General features: G+C 44.7%; 1 long non-coding RNA gene across 1 annotated transcript; it reads right to left on the minus strand.

The window, feature by feature from the left end:
* Positions 1 to 914: 914 nt before the first annotated feature.
* On the minus strand, positions 915 to 18,141 carry LOC148542178 (uncharacterized). Its single transcript, XR_015878261.1, has 3 exons — positions 18,071 to 18,141; positions 1,723 to 2,077; positions 915 to 979 (listed from the first exon to the last, which is right to left on the minus strand). It is a non-coding gene; the product is annotated as an uncharacterized LOC148542178 (long non-coding RNA).
* Positions 18,142 to 18,414: the final 273 nt, after the last annotated feature.

The following is an 18,414-nucleotide window of genomic DNA, read 5'->3' on the forward strand; positions in this document are numbered from 1 at the left end:
TACTCGCCGGATATGGTTTCTCACATTGTAGTCCTGTGTGGGATTTTACACAACATTGCAATAAGGAGTCCAGTACCCATGCAGCCAGAGGATGCCTTGCCAGAGGATGGCCCCCCGGAGGAAGGTGTTGTGATGCTTTCGGGGGGGGGGCAAGACGCAATTCTGTTGTGTCAAGATTTTTTAGGTAGTAGTTTTTACATTTATTTAGAATTTTACACTTAGAGCAAATGTATTTTAAGGTGTACCTAATTTTTGATTTATTTTTTCTTCCACAAAAATCACAACACTTTCTAAAACTGCAAAACTAAAGGAACCCATTGGCAATACCCTGTACTGTTTTTGGACAACTAACAAAATTTGCCCGGATATACCACAACATGTTTAGTTAATTTGCCTTTAATTTTATTTATTTGTCTGTTAAAAAAGAAATATTATGTTTGTTTTTGCCTATTGTTGTTTATGTCTGACTAAGCAAGATATTTTAATTTTGAAAACCCTGAGGACATTTTTTATGTGTGATTCTGTGATGAAATGCTTTTTACGATTAAAAGCATGTTGGCAACATGTTTGTTATTTAATAAATGTTTTTTAAAAAAAAGGTTTGGTGTAAATGTTTTTGGAAAGCCATTTTGAGGTGGATAATGTAGGGCAACCCCAAACCAAAAAAAAACATTACTGCAAATGTTCTTAAGGTTTACATAAACATTTTTGAATTAGTTACACTATGGAAAGGCAACCAGCTTTGTTCACAAACTATTTGAAATGCAGAATTACACATTTTTTTTTTTTTTTTAAAAAGAGGACAAATGTTTTTCAAACAAAAACTTTACTGGAATAAGCACAATTTTTTAATTTACAAAGAGGAAAATAAAAACTAAAATTGCTCAAGCCTCCCCACAATCCGCTGTAGGCAGCAGTAGGCCTCCAACAAATGTCCACTTGTTCGACTCACGAATTTCCACCATGATGTTGGTTAGATCTGTGGACAGAAAAATTTATTTGTAGGTTAAAAACATCTAAAAAATGGCCAACATTTGAACATTAAACATTATTCAATGTCCCAAAAAGTTGGAAAAAAAATGATGTTAGGGTGTGTTCGAAAGTTTCCTCCACACAACATTATTAATATGTGGAAACTTTTATGGTGTAAAAACAATTGGAAACCCTAACTATGTGGCATAACCAAAAAAGCCCTAGGATGTTTAAAAAACAACTGGGAGGTGTATTCTTAAGTCATGATGGCCATATCCTTAAAAAATACTGCACGTATTCACTTCTAGAATGTTCTTGATAATCCAAAAATACCATGTGTTTGTTTGCTATGGCAAACATCACTTTTCCTAATGAAGTTACATCTTAGTACATTTTAAACACAGTGTACACAACATTAACAAGGTTAGTCTGGTTCCTATCACCTTCCCAAGTTCTGTGACATGTTTTATTTAAATCGAAAAGACTAATCCAAATGTAATCAATTTTTACACCAAATCAAAAGCATTTTGGAAACCCAAAAAGGCATACATTTTTGGTCTCCCCCCCCCCAAAAAAAGGGCCCAGGCACAAAACATAAGCACAAAATATTGAATTACAGCATTACTGCGCAATGATTATGACACCCATATTGTAAAAAAGAAAACAAACACACAGCCCAAACATTAAAAAAAAACCATGGATAACAACAACACTCCAAAAAAAAAAAAAATAAGATTAAAAAACACATACCATCAGAGCGTTGCAACAATGCACCCGATGGAGATGGTGCGGGAGATGGTGCTAGAGATGGGGAGTAAGTTGGAGTTGGGGGAATGGTGGGAGGGGAAATGGAGTGGCAAGATTCAAAGGGAGGGGATATTTGTGTTGTGGACTTGGCCACAGGAGTGGAGATTTGGGATGAGTGGGCAGGGGAGGGAGGTATACTAGGGGAGTTTTTGGAAGAGGGAGGGAGGGTTACTGGGGGAGTATGGTGGTGGGGAGGGAAGGCTGGGTTGAACGGATGGGGAAGGTGAGGGGGAGGGCTGCAGGTTGGGACCTGCATTGCGTCCAAATCTGCGGGCCCTTCTCTGTCTCCGCTGAGTTTCTAAAATTTAAAGATATTAAAAAAAAACTACGTTTAGTTTTCACTTTCGGCTACACAATACAAGTACACTTTACACATTCAGGACAATAGGGACAACATACAGGAGGGTTTGTTTACATTTAATAAAAGAATTGGAAAATGAACATACATTTTTAACAGTCCACTAATTATAACATTTATACAAACGCATACTTACGTCTGCGTAATCGCGCCCGCAAATTTCGCAAAAGGACTGGTGACCGGCGGCGCAGATCCGACCACCGCCTCTCTAGTTGCGCTATATTGCGCCTATATCACGCACTGCGAAGGGCTCGCCTCACCTCCTCCACGATCGCGGTGGGCGGGGATTAGCACCTGGGGGGTAGCAGCGGCGGCCGGTAAGCGTGACTAGTGTGCTGAGGGGATTCGCAGGGACAGAGCTTTCTCGCAAGCTCTGGGCCTGATTCAGAGCCGCTCGTAAGCCGCCGCTCGTTCGCTCCGAGCGATGTTCGCACATCTGCGCATAGGTCGTAATGCGCATGCGCCAACCAGTCATTGCGGTCGTAAATTGTGCGCTCACAAAACAGCGAGGGCCTGCTAATTTGAGTGACAGAATGAGGTGTTTGTGGGTGGTAACAGGGGAAGGTGCTTGAAAACAGGGAGTGGAGATCTGAACACAGGCGTGCCAAACGGTCAAAACGGGCGTTTAATGGGAGTGCATAATTAGTAAGGGAGTGTCATCGATCACGTCACTTGGTTGTCTTTTAGCCTGAACTGCTTGCATGATTGCGGGAAGTAAAATCTACCACAAGCACTGTGAGCAGTTCAGACGCCTTTCGATGTACTCGATTAATCTAATAAATAGCGGAGATGACATATGATGCGAACGGCCAGAGGGCGTCTTTACAAAATAGAAAGCGCATGTTTCGTTCGCTCGCTCAGACATAGAGGCAACAGACCGCAAAGAGCGAGCGCTCAATTTAAATAGCCGGCCCCTTTTTCTGAACGACCGTTTGCAAATAGCGTCCGGCTCTGAATCAGGCCCTCTGTCCCTGCAAGGGATTTGTAGTAAATCCCTCTGATATTGCCTGAATTTGCAATGCGAATTCACTCGGTAATATCACACTACAATCTGCATTACCAATGCGGATTGTAGTAAATAGAGCCCTTACTGAGAAACACATTTTGCAACAGCTGTAAACCAATACAGTGAAATAACACAGTGGTGAGACCTGGTACTGCAGGCATTAAACAACAATGTGAATCTGGCAGAGCCAGATTCCAAAATATAACAATTCAATCCCAATGTAGATAATTTCCTCTCCCTTCTGCTTACAAGTCCAGTTATTGTAGTGCGTGTCTTACCCGAGAAGGGTAATGGCGGTCCTCATGTAGGACCTGTGAACTTGGAGCATGAGAACTTATGGTGTCTACGGACTCCACTGGATCGGTGTTCCCTCCGACAGTATCATTGGGTTAAAACAATTGTGTTAGCCCAGACAAGTCATCCACACAATCCTCTGTGTCTACTGTTACCAAAGTTCTGTACCAGATTTTTCTCCATCAAGCGCAGGTAATCCGTTATGCTCCTGTAGTTGATCCAGGTATCTGTGCCACAGTACACTGGGCTCAATTTCCAGTATGTATGACAATGGACCTCTACATTGTGTAACCTTTGTGATTACCCACTTCTGCTCTCCATGGTAGTTACAAGCCCACACAGTCTGTCCAACCAACAAAAACCGAATTGTGGTGCCACCGGTAACTTGAGACTGCTTCAGTTGCTGGTCACGAATCAGTCTGCAAATATCTGGTTTGATCAAATCCAGTCTAGACCTGAGGTTCCTACCTAGGAACAACATAGCTGGGGTTTGGTTGGTTGTGGCATGAATAGCATTCCTGTATGCAAACAAATTGGAAAGCTTGTGCTGTAATGTTCCCTTCTCTGTGTGCATGGCGCAGAAAGCTTGCTTTAAAGTCTGTATGAAACTTTCAGCCAATCCATTCGCAGCCGCGTGATATGAAGCGGAGGTAATGTGCTGAATTCCATTTTTCTTCATGAAGGTCCAAAACTCTTCAGCGGTAACTGTGGTCCATTATCACTGACCAACTGCTCTGGTATCCCAGTTCTGGAAAAAAGACTCCTCAACACTTCCACCGTGTGTGCAGCTGTAGTAGAAGTGACTGTAAAAACTTTGGGCCATTTGGAAAAGGCATCCACCACCACCACCAGAAACTTGGACCCCAAAAATGGTCCCGCACAGTCCATGTGAATCTGCTGTCATGGGGTGGATGGCTACTCCCAAGGGTGCAATGGTGTTGGTGTGAGCATATTTTTGACAGATTGGAACACTCTCTGGCCAGATTCTCCAATTGCTGATCCAGCCCTGCCAGTGCCTTCATTTTGACTACACCTAAGTGGCTCACATGTAGTTCCTCCGAGACTCTTATTCGCAGTTTAACAGGCATGATAATCCGCAACCCTCAGAGGAGGCAGCCAGAATCATCTGTTAACTCACGCCTCTAATGAAAGTAAGAGGCCAGCATCCGGTGCAGTGGCGCAACCCACCCTTTTGTGTTGCTGTGAGTACTTGACCCAGGATTGGGTCTCGAGCAGTATCATGTATAATTGATTTATTTATTTATTTATAATCAATTTATGTATTTATGTAATTTATGTATAATCAAATTGGCAGCTATGGGAAGACATTTCACTTGCGTCATTGTAAAAACACCCCAAGACTCCTCGGTTTTCTGTGTCAATGGGGCGGTTTGGAAAGGCAATCGTGACAAACCATCTGCGTTAGCATGTTGTGCAGTCTGCTTAAATTATATAGTATAGCAATGTCCACCTAAGAACAGGGCCCAGTGCTGCATCCTTGCAGCCACAGTGACAGGAATACCCAACCTAGGATTAAAGATGGAAAAGCAGTTGGTGGTCAGATATAAGCGTGAATTTCTTGCCATATAAATATTGATTGAACCGTTTTACACCCCAAACCAGGCTTAAGGCTTCCCTGTCAATCTGTGCATATTTTCGTTCAGCCTTGGATAATGCCCAAGATGCAAAGGCGACTGGGTGCTCCTGGCCATCCGGCATAGTATGTGACATGACAGCTCTAATGCTGTAAGCTGAGGCATCACAGGCTACTCTAACAGGAAGCGAGGAGTCATAGTGGGTTAATACTGTGCCTGACGTAATCAAGTCCTTTGCCTGTATAAAAGCACGTTCACTGGGCCTGATTCAGAGCTGAACGCTCTGGCCAGAGCGCTCGCTCTGAATCAGGGCCCTCCTACCTTTTTTTGGAGCGTCTTCATGGACGCTCGCATAGCTGTGGGTGACCACCCACAGCACATGCGAGCGTCCATGATGATGGTCGCGATGGTCTTGACCATCACGACCATCGGGCTTGCAGCGGAGACCCTGCAGTAGGGTCTCGCTGCCGCAAGCCCTGGAGTGATTTTGGCTCTATCAGAGCCAAAATCACTCCCACTGACATCACTAGTGATGTCAGTGGGGCCGGATTCAGACGGTAGGCGTTCCCATGGGAACGCCTCCGTCTGGCAGGCATGCCCCCGGCATGCCCACCAAAGGGGGCGTGCTGTCAATCAACATCGACAGCACGCCCCCTTTGGTACGAGTGGGGGAACATCGACCCGCTTGCGAGCTTACTGCCGCTCACGAGCGGGTCTGAATGACCCCCACAGTCTCTTGACAATAACATTTTTGACCCTACTGGAGCAACTGATGTAATGGAAGCAGAACTGTTGCTAAGTTAGGCAAGAATCTGTGGTAATAGTTAATGAACCCCAAGAAGGAGCGAAGCTAGGACACCTATACTTTTTCCTGACATTTGTGAAGTCCATTGGCATTAATAGTGTGCCCACAGTATGTAACAGAGGTCCTGATTCAGAGCCGGATGCTCTGACAGAGCGCTCACTCTGAATCAGGGCCGTCTCTGCTCCTTTTTGGAGCGGCCTCCCGGCCGCTTGCATAGCTGTGGGTGACCACCCACAGCTATAGTGAGCGGCCAAAATTATGGTCGCGATGGTCAAGACATCGCGACCATCGGGCTTACGACGAGACCCTTGTGGTAGGGTCTCGTTGCCGCAAGCCCAGGAGTGCTTTTGGCTCTATCAGAGCCAAAAGCACTCCCACTCATGGGAACGCCTCCGTCTGGGCAGCCACGCCCACGGCACGCCCACCAAAGGGGGTGAGCTGTCAATCACCAACGACAGCATACCCCCTTTGGGGCGAGACCCATAATGACGGCTTGGCCGTCGTTATTCGGTTCTCACGCAAGCGCACGACGGAGGCGTCTCCGTCGTGTGCATGCGCACTTGGGCACCATCGACCCGCTTGCGAGCGCTCAGCGCTCGCGAGCGGGTCTGAATCAGGCCCAGGGGCCTTGAAAAACTCACACTTATCTCTTCTAGCTCTGAGCTCATATTGTTCAAGCAGCTGCAACACCAGCTTCAGGTTTTGAAGGTGTTCTGTGTCAGATGAGCCTGTCATGATAATGTCATCTAGATAGCATTGGGTACCAGGAGCCCTTTGTAACACTTGGTCCATGGGTCATTGCCAAAGGGCAGGGGCAGAAGCGATGCTGAACACCAAACGATTGTACCTGTAAAGTCCTTTATGTGTGTTAATGGTGAGAAACACCTTTGAATCATCCTCTATCTCCATTTGTAGGTATGCATCAGCTAGATCAATCTTACTAAACCTTTGCCCTCCTGCCAGATTTGCAAAGATATCTTCAATTCTTAGTAACAGGTAGTGATCTGTCTGCAGTACTGGATTTATGGTGACCTTAAAATCCCTGCAAAGCCGTACCATGCTATTTTTCTTTACTATTGGGATGACAGGAGTTGCTGAATGGCTCTAGTCCACCTTGGATAAGATTTTCTCATTTTCCAGCCTGTCAGCTCCAGCTCCACTTTCTGCCGAATAGTGTAAGGTACCGGACGAGCCTTATGGAACCAGGGAACAGCTACATCTGTTAGCACTAGCTTCCCTTTTATGTGTTGCAGTGTCCCAATGCCTGGTTGGAAAACAACTGTAGCTTGGTTAAGGACAGTCTTAAGGGACAAAGGTGGATCATGTGGGATGCTCAGGATTTTGATGGCTGACCAGTCTAACTGAATATTTTGCAGCCATTCCCGGCCCCACAATGCTAGGCCGCCGTTTTGTACGATGTATAAGTCCAGAGTCTCCTGCTGGCCATTATATTGTACGAGTACAGGCAACACCCGGCATGGAATGACTTTCTCCCCAGTATGTTTTAAGCAGCATCAAAGTTTTGTTTCATTTGACATTTTTAAAATGACGTTATTACTCTTACTGTGACATTACAGAGACTGCTAATCCTGTGTCCAGTACCACTTCCAAACTGCCCAGATCATTGTCACCGTCTGAGTCCACCTTGTGGTCTTCCAAAGCATATGTATTCCATTCTTTAGTGCGATTTGGTCTCCTACCAGTGGTCTCAGAGTGATATGTCTGCTACTGGCAAACCTGTTTAATATGTCCTTTTGTGTTGCATTTCCTACACAGTTCGTGTTTAAACCTACAGTCTCTTGGTGAATGTGTATCTGCACCACAGCGGTAGCATACATTTTACAGGGCACCAGGTGCATGCAAAGGTGGTGTTGGTGTTGTTGTTGCCACCATTTTGTGAACTGGAGATGCTGACTTGCCTCCTGTCTGAAGTTCCATTACATCTTTAGCTGCAGTTTCTATGGACAGTGTCACCTGTACTCCACGTTTAAATGTAAGATCTGTCTCTGTACACTCTCGCTAGAAATCCCACACACCAGATGATCTCCCAAGGCATCGTTCAGGCCATCTGCAAACTGACAGTGCTCCAACAGTCTTTTTAGTTCTGCCACATATGCAGCCACTGACTTCCCCTCTTCCTACTTACGTATATGGAATCTGAATTGTTCTGCTATCAGGAGAGGCTCAGGAAACAGATGTTCTTGTAAAATCTTAACAATATCTGTAAAAGACTTTACAGCAGATTTCTCAGGGGCTTTTCCCCCCATAGCACTGGCACATGTTTCTATTCAGCAACATTATTTGCCACAAAATACTGTTCCAGTCTTTCTGTATACAGGAGCCAGTCATGCTTTTTTATGTCAAAGTCACTTAATGTGCCTATGTGCATAGCCATGACAGCAGGCCCTTACCGGAGCTTGCAGCTGAACAGAGGGCCTGATTCAGACCCGCTCATGAGTGCTATGCGCTCGCAAGTGGGTCGATGGTGGCCCAGTGCACATGCGCGAGACCCGGATAGCGACAGGCAAACCATTGCTCCGGGTCTCGTACCAAAGGGGGCGTGCTGTCGATGTTGAGTGGCAGCATGCCCCCTTTGGTGGGCGGGCCGGGGGCGTGGCTGCCCAGACAGAGGCATTCCCATGGGAACGCCTACCATCTGGGGCCGGCCCCATTGACATCACAAGTGATGTCAGTGGGAGTGCTTTCAGCTCCGTTAGAGCCGAAAGCACTCTAGGGCTTGCGGCAACGAGACCCTACCACAAGGGTATCATCGCAAGCCCGATGGTCACGATGGTCATGACCATCGCAACCATCTTCCTGGCCGCTCGCTATAGCTGTGGGTGGTCACTCACAGCTATGCAAGCGGCCAGGAGGCCGCTCTAAAAAACCAGAAGGCCGGCCCTGATTCAGAGCGAGCGCTCTGTCAGAGCGTCCGGCTCTGAATCAGGCCCTGAGGGCCTGATTCAGACCCACTTGCGAGCGCTGGGCGCTCGCAAGCGGGTCGATGGTGGCCCAGTGCGCATGCACCCGACGGAGCAGGCTGCGTTGTGCACATGCGTGAGACCCAGATAGCGACGGGCAAACAGTCGATCCGGGTCTCGTACCAAAGGGGGCGTGCTGTCCATGGTGGGCCGGGGGTGTTGCTGCCCAGACGGAGGCATTCCCATGGGAACGCCTACCGTCTGGGGCCGGCCCCACTGACATCACAAGTGATGTCAGTGGGAGTGCTTTCGGCTCTGTTTGAGCCGAAAGCACTCTTGGGCTTGCGGCAACAAGACCCTACCTCAAGGGTCTCGTCGCAAGCCCGATGGTCGCAATGGTCATCATGGCCACTTGCTATAGCTGTGGGTGGTCATCCACAGCTATGCGAGCGGCCAGGAGGCCGTTCTGCAAAACCAGAGGGCCGGGCCCTGATTCAGAGCGAGCGCTCTGTCAGAGCGTCCGGCTCTGGATCAGGCCCAGAGTGCAAGGTGATTCTCTCACAAATACTGCCACTCTACTTCCCTTCTGATATGGAAGATGTGGCCTGGGTTCATAAGCCACTTGTCGCCAATTGTAGTGTCTGTGTATGTGTTCATTCATACAAACATACATGGAGATCAGGAGCTGTGGTCAGCATGCTTAAATACCTTTACTGAGGACAAAACATAAAGCAACACATTTTGCAGCAGCTGTAAACCAATACACTGAAATAACACAGTGGTGAGACATGGTACTGCAGGCATTTCACAATGTCAATCTGGCAGAGCCAAGATTGGTTCTGATTACTTAACAAATAAAGTGTTTGGTGACAGATAAAGGAGTGGCATTGATAAATATTAGAGATGTGCGCTGACCTCGATGTTTGGGTTTTGGGTCTAATTAATCATCTACAAAATCATGTCATTTGGGTCTGTTTTTGTTCCTACAGTATTAACATTACTTTCCAACCATTTTGAGTCAATTTTGAGCACATCACTGCTCACAATATTGTCCACCAATATTGGCCAAAGGCTGGCTGGCTAAGCTAAGAAACAGAGCAGTGGCACAAACACATGACAGTTTAAAAGACTATAACACATCTATGAAACATTGCCACACAGCACTGGCAGACAGAATGGCAGTTTAATAAACTATATGACACCATAGAAACCAAGAATGTTTTCATTAATCAAGAATTGAATCAGAGGACCAAAGGCAGTATAGAGAAATGGAGGTGGAGTATGTAAGTAGTGGAAGGCAGGTAAAGGAAGGATTGATTAGTTAGTTAATTTAATTTAACTGTCACTGTCCAAAATGGCTACAAAGCATACCTGTATGTCAGTTCACAAGAATCAGAAGGAACTGTAAAAGTGCATAACTGAAAGATTAGTTCATAGCAAAACAGTATAATGCAGAAAAAGTAGAGTAGGCCTTCAGAAAAAGAGAGGAAGTAGACAGAAACTCACTCCTATCTTATAAGGACAAAACCAACCCATCAGGGGGATAACATATATAAAACTGCATTCATTACACAATACAATAAGGATACCAAACAATTGCAACATATTCTGAATCATCACTGGCATGTACTGCTAGAAGATGAGATTCTAGCAGACATACTCCCTCAAAACCAAAACTCATATACAATAAAGCACCAGATCTTAAAAACATATTAGTTCAGAACCACATTGCTGAGAACCACATGACACAGACAACATTAACAAAAAAAAAACCTTAAAGGGACGGTTTTACTACTGTGGTAACTGCACCAACTGCAAAACAGGCTGAACTATCAAGAAAATTGAGGAATTAATGTCCAGAAACACACAAATCACGTATAAAGTGAAGCAACACAGGGGTGATCTACTTGCTAGAGTGCCCTAGTGGTCTGCAATATGTAGGAAGAACAAAAAGAAAACTGAAGATAAGATCCTCAGAACACATACGCAACATTAGAAAAGGCTTGGAAACACACTACCTTTCACAACATTTTAAAGAAGTCCATAACCAGAACCCCAAGAAGAATTGGAGGGGAGGGGATTTTGAGAAAACGCAAAATAGGGAAAAATTTAGATGGATTTTTACATTAAAAGGGTTCAAACCCTTAAGTCTCAACATAGATAACAAGGTAAAAGTGGTGATCACAGGCTGAACATAGACCACCATCAATCATGACTTAATCAACTTCCTCCTACACCATAAAAAAATATGTGGGAGTTAGGTACAGCAAACTCTTTGTCAACTTGAACATGCAACTCTACATCAATTAATTGGATGCAATTAGGTCACATGTATTAAGGATGTGCAGGCTCGGATAGGTTCGAGTTTGCACGTCGAGTTCGGATTTTTCCCTGTAAAAAACGGGACTCAGAAAGAGGCAAAACGTCATCTTGCATGGACAAACATCAGTCCAGGAATGATGATGTTTGTCCATGCAAGATGACGCTTTGCCTCTTTCTGAGTCCCATCTTTTGGAGGGAAAAATCCGAACTCGGCGTGCAAACTCGAACCTATACAAGCCTGCACATCCCTAATGTGAATACAAAATTGGTTCATAATCTGACTTAATTCCCTGAAAGAATGGACCACAATTCAATTATGGATATAATGCATCATTAAAATAATAGAATACTTATTTATACATTCCTTATTATTCATTTACCATTTTATCAACCACTCAATTATGTATACATATATGCATTAATACCCCAGAAGAGCTGTATTAGATTAATGTGCACATCCCTATCACATATGATACAGCAACCATTCATCACGTTGGACTGCACCACAACCAAGATGGAGGCCAGACCACAACCAAGATGGTGCCACACCACAACAAACATGGCGCATACATAATCCCTGAGGAAGACCATACCGGCCGATATGCATTGGAGCACTATACTAGAGCACTTCAAACAGACTTTCTACCTCAACCCATTGCCCTACATTCTACATCTAAAGGCCGGTAGACAATGTCTAGTGTGTACCGACCTCGTTAGCGACAGACCCGATAGGGGGTGCTGGCATCTGCAAGTGCATACACACTTGCCGATGCCAGCAGCAATAGAGCGATGATGGTGGTGGTGGGGGATGTAGTGGGGGCCATGCTGCATTCGGCAGCATGAGATCGTTAGAGACATCCGCAGAACTTTCTGCATGTACAAAAGATCTGAGGATGCGACAGACAACCGGCAGGAGCACTCGTAGTGGGTACACACTACACGATTTGTCATTCTAATGCATCAGAATCGGCCAAATCGTTCAACATATCGTGTAGTGTGTACCCAGCTTAAGTCTCCTCACCATGGAGTCGAGCAGCAGTCTCTGTAAGAGACAGGACCTGCATGATCTTGCGATACTGTGGGAATCCCAGAAGTCTTGCGGCAGCCGGCAGTCCCTGCTATTCCCAGCCAGGGAGCGCTCTTGGCACCCGCTGACAATAGAGGCAAGCAGCGGTTTCCATCAACACGGACACAGGACGTAACAAAATAAGAAGTTAGCTCACCAGGAGGTGGACGTTCTGAGGATGGTTAAGGTAAGTTTTTGCACCTGGGGGATTCAGGACACCGACCCAGCAGAATACAGCATCCACAACAGTGGATCTACAACTTGTGACTTTTCTGCCAGATATTGGTGAAAGTGCAAACAATAAGTCCATACTGGACCACCATTGGAACATTGAAACTCTTGCAGAAACATTAACCATCATTCTACACAATTTATCTTTACGTCTACATTTTTATTAGCATCTTTACCAAATCCATTTTTTTATTTTTAAATGTAAGATCGGAGCAATGTGATTATATTCCAGATCACTGGACAGAGTGTTCATACACAGAGGCCCTCATTCAGAGGCGCTCGCAAGAAGCAAGCACTCGTTCTGAATGAGGGCGGCCGCTTCTATTTTTAAGTGCGGCCTCCTAGTCGCTAGCTAAGCTGTGGGTTACCACCCACAGCTTTAGCGACCAACCAGGTTGATGGTCGCGATGGTCAAGACCATCGCAACCATCGCGGCTTGCGACGAGACCCTATGGTTGGGTCTCGGCAGCCGCATGCCCCAGGGAGCTTCCTGCTCTGATTGAGCAGGAAGCTCCCCACTGACATCACTGATGAGGTCAGTGAGGCCACCCACAAAATGGCAGGCGTTCCTTAAGGAACTCCTCCATTTGTGAAACCATCCCCCTTCCCCGCCTACAAAACGGGTCGAGCTGTCAATCAACATCGACAGCCGGCCCTTTTGTAGCGAGCTCCGGAGTGAGAGAGTTTCTCTCGCTCCGGGGCTTGCGCATGCGCAGTGCAGCCTAAACATTGACCCGGTTGCGAGTGCTCAGCGCTTGCGACCGGGTCTGAATGAGGACCAGAGTCCCCTTCGATCAACACTGGCACTCTTACATAGACCTCATTTGCAATTTATGTTTACTCATTTAAGGTTGGAGCATTATGACTCCCAAACAAAAATCTTAAATCTTAAATATTAACAATATTTTCTTTGTACCTTATTCAGACCATTTCAGTAATGCAGACCCCCTTCCCCGTATTTGAGTTGTCATAATTTAGTAGGGATTGGGTTTCCATATAGGGTCTTGCAGCTTCAGCTAACTAAGGGCCTGATTCAGACTTGCAAGCGAGCGCACAGCGCTCGCAAGCAGGTCGATGTTCCCCCACTGCGCATGCGCCACCTCCGGCATGAGCATGCGTGAGCCCCAGCGAGTGACGGCAGATTTGTTGCTCCCGGGCTCACTAAAAGACGGGGCGGCTGTCGATGTTGATTGACAGCTCATCCCGTTTTGTAGGCGGGGAGGGGGGGTGGCTGCACAAACGCAGGCGTTCCTTTAGGAATGCCTGGCGTTTGTGGGCAGCACTACTGACATCACTTATGATGTCAGTAGTGGACTTCCTGCTCTATTAGAGCAGGAAGTCCACTCGGGCTTGCGGGAGCCGAGACCCTACCGCAGGGTCTCATCGCAAGCCCGATGGTCGCGATGAGCGGCCTGTAGGCCAGAAAAAATAAATACCCTGATTCAGAGTGAGTGCTTGCAAACAGCGAGCGCCTCTGAATCAGGCCCTAATACCCAGAGCACAGTGCAAGTTCACTATTTCTCATATTAATTCAATTGTTTGATTGCTGAAGACAATTTAAGATAAATAGACAAAAAAAAGAATTATTGGGCTTATTTAGTATTATTGAGTATTATGCACTACTATACTAGAAATATTACTTCAAATAAGCAGTCAAAAGAAATGTTTGTAGATCATGGATAAGCAGAAATTCTATCTGCTTGTGGACTAGATTTAGGAGAAAAGGCATGGTATTATCTCTCATACTCAGACTCACTGGTGCACCTCATAATGTACTTAGGGGTGTGTTACCCAATTAGTAAGGAGGGAGGAGGGGGTAGTATGGCCAGAGGGTCAGCTTCTTAAAATTTGTTAGTGTAAGGTGGGCTGATTTGGAGTTTGCAACTTCACTTCTGCATTTTTGTTTCAACTCTTGTCAGGAATCCATGGCTATTAACAGGATCGAAACTAGGATATCTGTCACCCGGGGCAAGGCAGTAATTTTGCACCCCTCTCCCTTCCCGTACCTGGATTTTGTCCTTGCTCCTCCATAAGGCAGTGCACTAGTCAGACGTCCCTGTTATAGTGACTTACTTTATTCCACACACCATAATACCCATTACACCACACACTATAATGCCTATTACCAAAGTGCCACTTACATATTTGCCCCTGACACCATTTTATGCCCCACAGTAATGCTTCTAATTACTTTAAAATTACCTGCTCATGGTCAGGGGATTTATGTTCATTACTGTGGGTTTCATGCTCATTGCCAGGGGTTTCATGCTAGTTGCCAGGGGTCATGCTCATTGTCAGGGGTCATGCTCATTGCCAGGGGTCTCATGCTCTGGGTTTCATGCTCGTTGTCAGGTGTTTCATGCTCATTGCCAGGAGTCTCATGCTCATTGCCAGGAGTCTCATGCTCATTGCCAGGAGTCTCATGCTCATTGCCAGGGGTTTCACGCTTGTTGCCAGAGCTTCCATGCTCATTGCCAGGGGTTCATGCTGTCAGGTCTTTCATGCTCATTGTCAGGGGCTTCACGATCATTGTCAGGGGTTTTATGCTCATTGCCAGGGGTTTTATGCTCGATGCCAGGTGTTTCATAGGAGAAGATGCAGCTTTCTGCATCTTCTCCTGGCAGCGCCAGCATTTACGGCACTTCTGGGAACACTATGTGCTGTGCGCTGACCTAGGAGAGGCATCTGTCTCCTCCTAGGCGGTGGCCATTTTTGGAGGGCCATTTTCAGCAGATTCCATGCGGACGGCTAGTCTGCATGGAATCTGCAGCCCCCAAGCCACCACGCCCCACAAGCCTCTGTGCCCCCAAGCCACCGTGAAGTCTGCAGGGGCTGAGTCAGCCCTCCAGCACCCCCTCAAATCCAGCGCCCGGTGCACGTGCACCTCTAGCCCCCTCCTAGTTGCGGCCCTGCTATTAACAGTCTATTTTTTGGTTAAAAAGGTTTTGCAAATTAGTAATGTATTAGAGCAACAAACAAAAATTTTTTTGTCTATGCAAAAAAGACTATCCCCTATGGCCCCCCCCCAAAAATTAAATAAAATACAGCCCATAATGATAAGTGGTGTAAGTGTGGTGTGGAATTGTCTTTGGGACTGTTGTATATTGAACAGGAAATGCACAGTGAACACACCAAGCACTTCAGCAACAGGGATGGCCACTTTTGTGGCTAAAGCGCTTGGTTTGTTTGGACCCCCACAAAACTGAAACAGGGCTGTTCACTGCTTGGTGAACTGGGTTGCCATGGAGAAGTTCATGACTCTGCTCTGTGGCTGGATCGCTTCACCAAACATCTCAGGATGGTGTAGTGATGCTTGTTGGGGGAAAAGAGCAGCAAAGACTGCTGTCTTCTTGCCTCATCCCAGTCCTCTCCACCCCCTCTGTGACACTGGACAATCAGGTGCCCTAGGAGAAAGCAGCAGGGAAAAAAAGCTTCTCTGTGAAGAGAACCGTGTGCTGTGGCCCACTGCCAATGCACAGTGCAGAGTGAACTGCCTAATTACCATATATATATATATATATATATATATATATAATTCCAAAGTTCTGCACTCACACCTTCCAAGAACTCATTCAGTCAGGGTGCACTTCAAGACAAAAGTCTGTCATATAGAAATAGTATCCTCGAAATTCTTGGATGAAGGCACTCACTTTAAAAATAACGTATTTTATTGAAACATATTGTTCAAAAGTTTATATAGTTGTTCATGTCAGACACCTCATTAAATGTGTCGACATTTCGGTCTTGACTTATATTTCAAGACAAGTGTCTGTGAAATATAAGTCACAAAAATAGACATCTACAAGAAAACACATAAAATCGAATCAGTGTCATATAAAAAGTCTATCTGGCCCCATTCTATAAAATATATATATATATATATATATATATATATATAAAACTACCAACATACCATAAATCATAAATATATATGTATGTATGTATGTATGTATGTATATATGTCTTGGAGCGCCCCCGGAAATATATATGTGTATGTTTGTAGTCCAGTCTACATGTTATGTATACATATGCACAGTCCTGTCTGCACCGTGCATGCATACCAGCAATGAAACCCGGCAGCAATGAGACACCCTAGACTGCCGAATACCCCATTCCCCCTGGCCGGCTCGCTCTGCCCCTCCCACTACAGCCACTCTGACCTGGCGCATATACAGAAATGACCTCCTTTCTGAAACCACAGTAAATCAGAGGACCACAGAAAATGATTGGACCATCTGAGCCCTCATTTTAGGATTGCATCGCAATTCAAGCTACAATATAGCATTGAACTGATGCATCATATAGTGAAAAGTAACATAGGCTAGTAGTATACTATTTATAGGTTTAGAACTATATAAATAAACCCCTTAATCCCTTGAAAAAGCATTAGGCAAAACATATTATAGGATATTTTAGAGGACCTGAGAACACTATAGATTAGGGAAAGCTTTGTTCAACTGTTGTTGTTCTATGTTAAATTAATACCGGGATCCACATGTAAGCAGCTACAATACAGCATGCCTTACCAATTATGAGGACAATATGGCCGATAATAAAACAGGGATGTATATACAGAGATCTTATTATATTATACAGCCTATTCAAATTTGACATTGTTTTTGGACACGGTTTCTGTAGCTTCATGCTGACTGAAAACAAATATTACTCTATCTACATACTAATATTGTTTACCTCAAATGGCATTGTTGTGTAATTAATAAACCAGATTTGTACACTTGTAGGAATGCTACAAAATGCTGTACATAGTGTATATACAAATAAATGGGATACCAGCACAGTCAGCTTAACCATATAGTGCCCATTTATATAGTATTCACCTTACATACCACCTTCTCTTTTGAGCATAGCGCAACAATAATGATTTTCTGCCATGTTATTAGGGATTTCATCTCCAGCCAGGCAGAAAATATTTGATATAGGCAAAAGTATATACCGGCGCTAGATAGAGTTGCTGTTTATAATTAAAACACAGATGGGTGTGCAAAATAAATCACATTTATTTCATGATAGTGCCATAGAGCATATGTAAAAATAAAAAACATAACATATAAAATCCCTATATCTAAGGAGCATATGATTCAATGTCCAAATAAAATCGTTAATGGGGAACTGTTTGATCCAATTGTTACGACACTGATGTGGACTAGTGTATATTCCATATGCAGGGTCCAGCAAATATTTACCAAGTGGAGTGTCCTGATTGCTCAGTCCAGAAGGTATCTCCTGTGTCCAAAATCCTGTTGGTGTAAGCACAGAATGTAGACTGGATAGGACCCACTTGTAGCTGCTTCCCTTTAATGGTGATAACCGGTGGTCCAGTTTTCATGTATCAAAGTGTCCAAGATGGTATATTGATGTTGTCCCCAAAACAGTGTGCGATGGAAATAAGGCTTAACGCGTTTCGCTGGCCAATATGTATCCAGCTTCTTCAGAAGCATATCTCCAGTGTGTTATTCAAGCTCCTTAAATACCCTGTTCTTTATCAATTAGGGCAAACAGCTACATATCAATTAAAACACTCAATTGCACACACATCCATCATTATAAAAAGTATATATAATATATATATGTAATCCAGATTTAAACTTCTATTATTGAAGGCAATCCTAAATGTATATAGAACCAAAACTTTGTTTATTATAACTGTTAAAACTTATTTAAATCGAGTGTACCTTATTCCCATGTACTTCCTGATTTTATCCGATCATGTGACCACCACATGACCCGCAGACGGATCATGTGGTATACTGATTCATCTACTTTCCGTATATATTGCTGCTAAGCAACAGAGTTTGATGTCATATATCTCTTCGATTCACCCGATCACGTGACCATCACATGATGCGGAAGTGGACCAGATGATGCATTATAGCCAATCATCTGTTTGTATCATCTGTTGCTGAGCAACTCACCCCATATCCAGTGATAGTATTATCCATTATTCTCCATTAGTGGCTTGTGACATTTAGTTTACTGAGTGTATATTTCTTTAGCTTACAGACGTCATATTTTATAT

Source organism: Taudactylus pleione, unplaced genomic scaffold (assembly GCF_031769625.1).
Source record: "Taudactylus pleione unplaced genomic scaffold, aTauple2 ptg000015l, whole genome shotgun sequence".
NCBI lineage: Eukaryota > Metazoa > Chordata > Amphibia > Anura > Myobatrachidae > Taudactylus > Taudactylus pleione.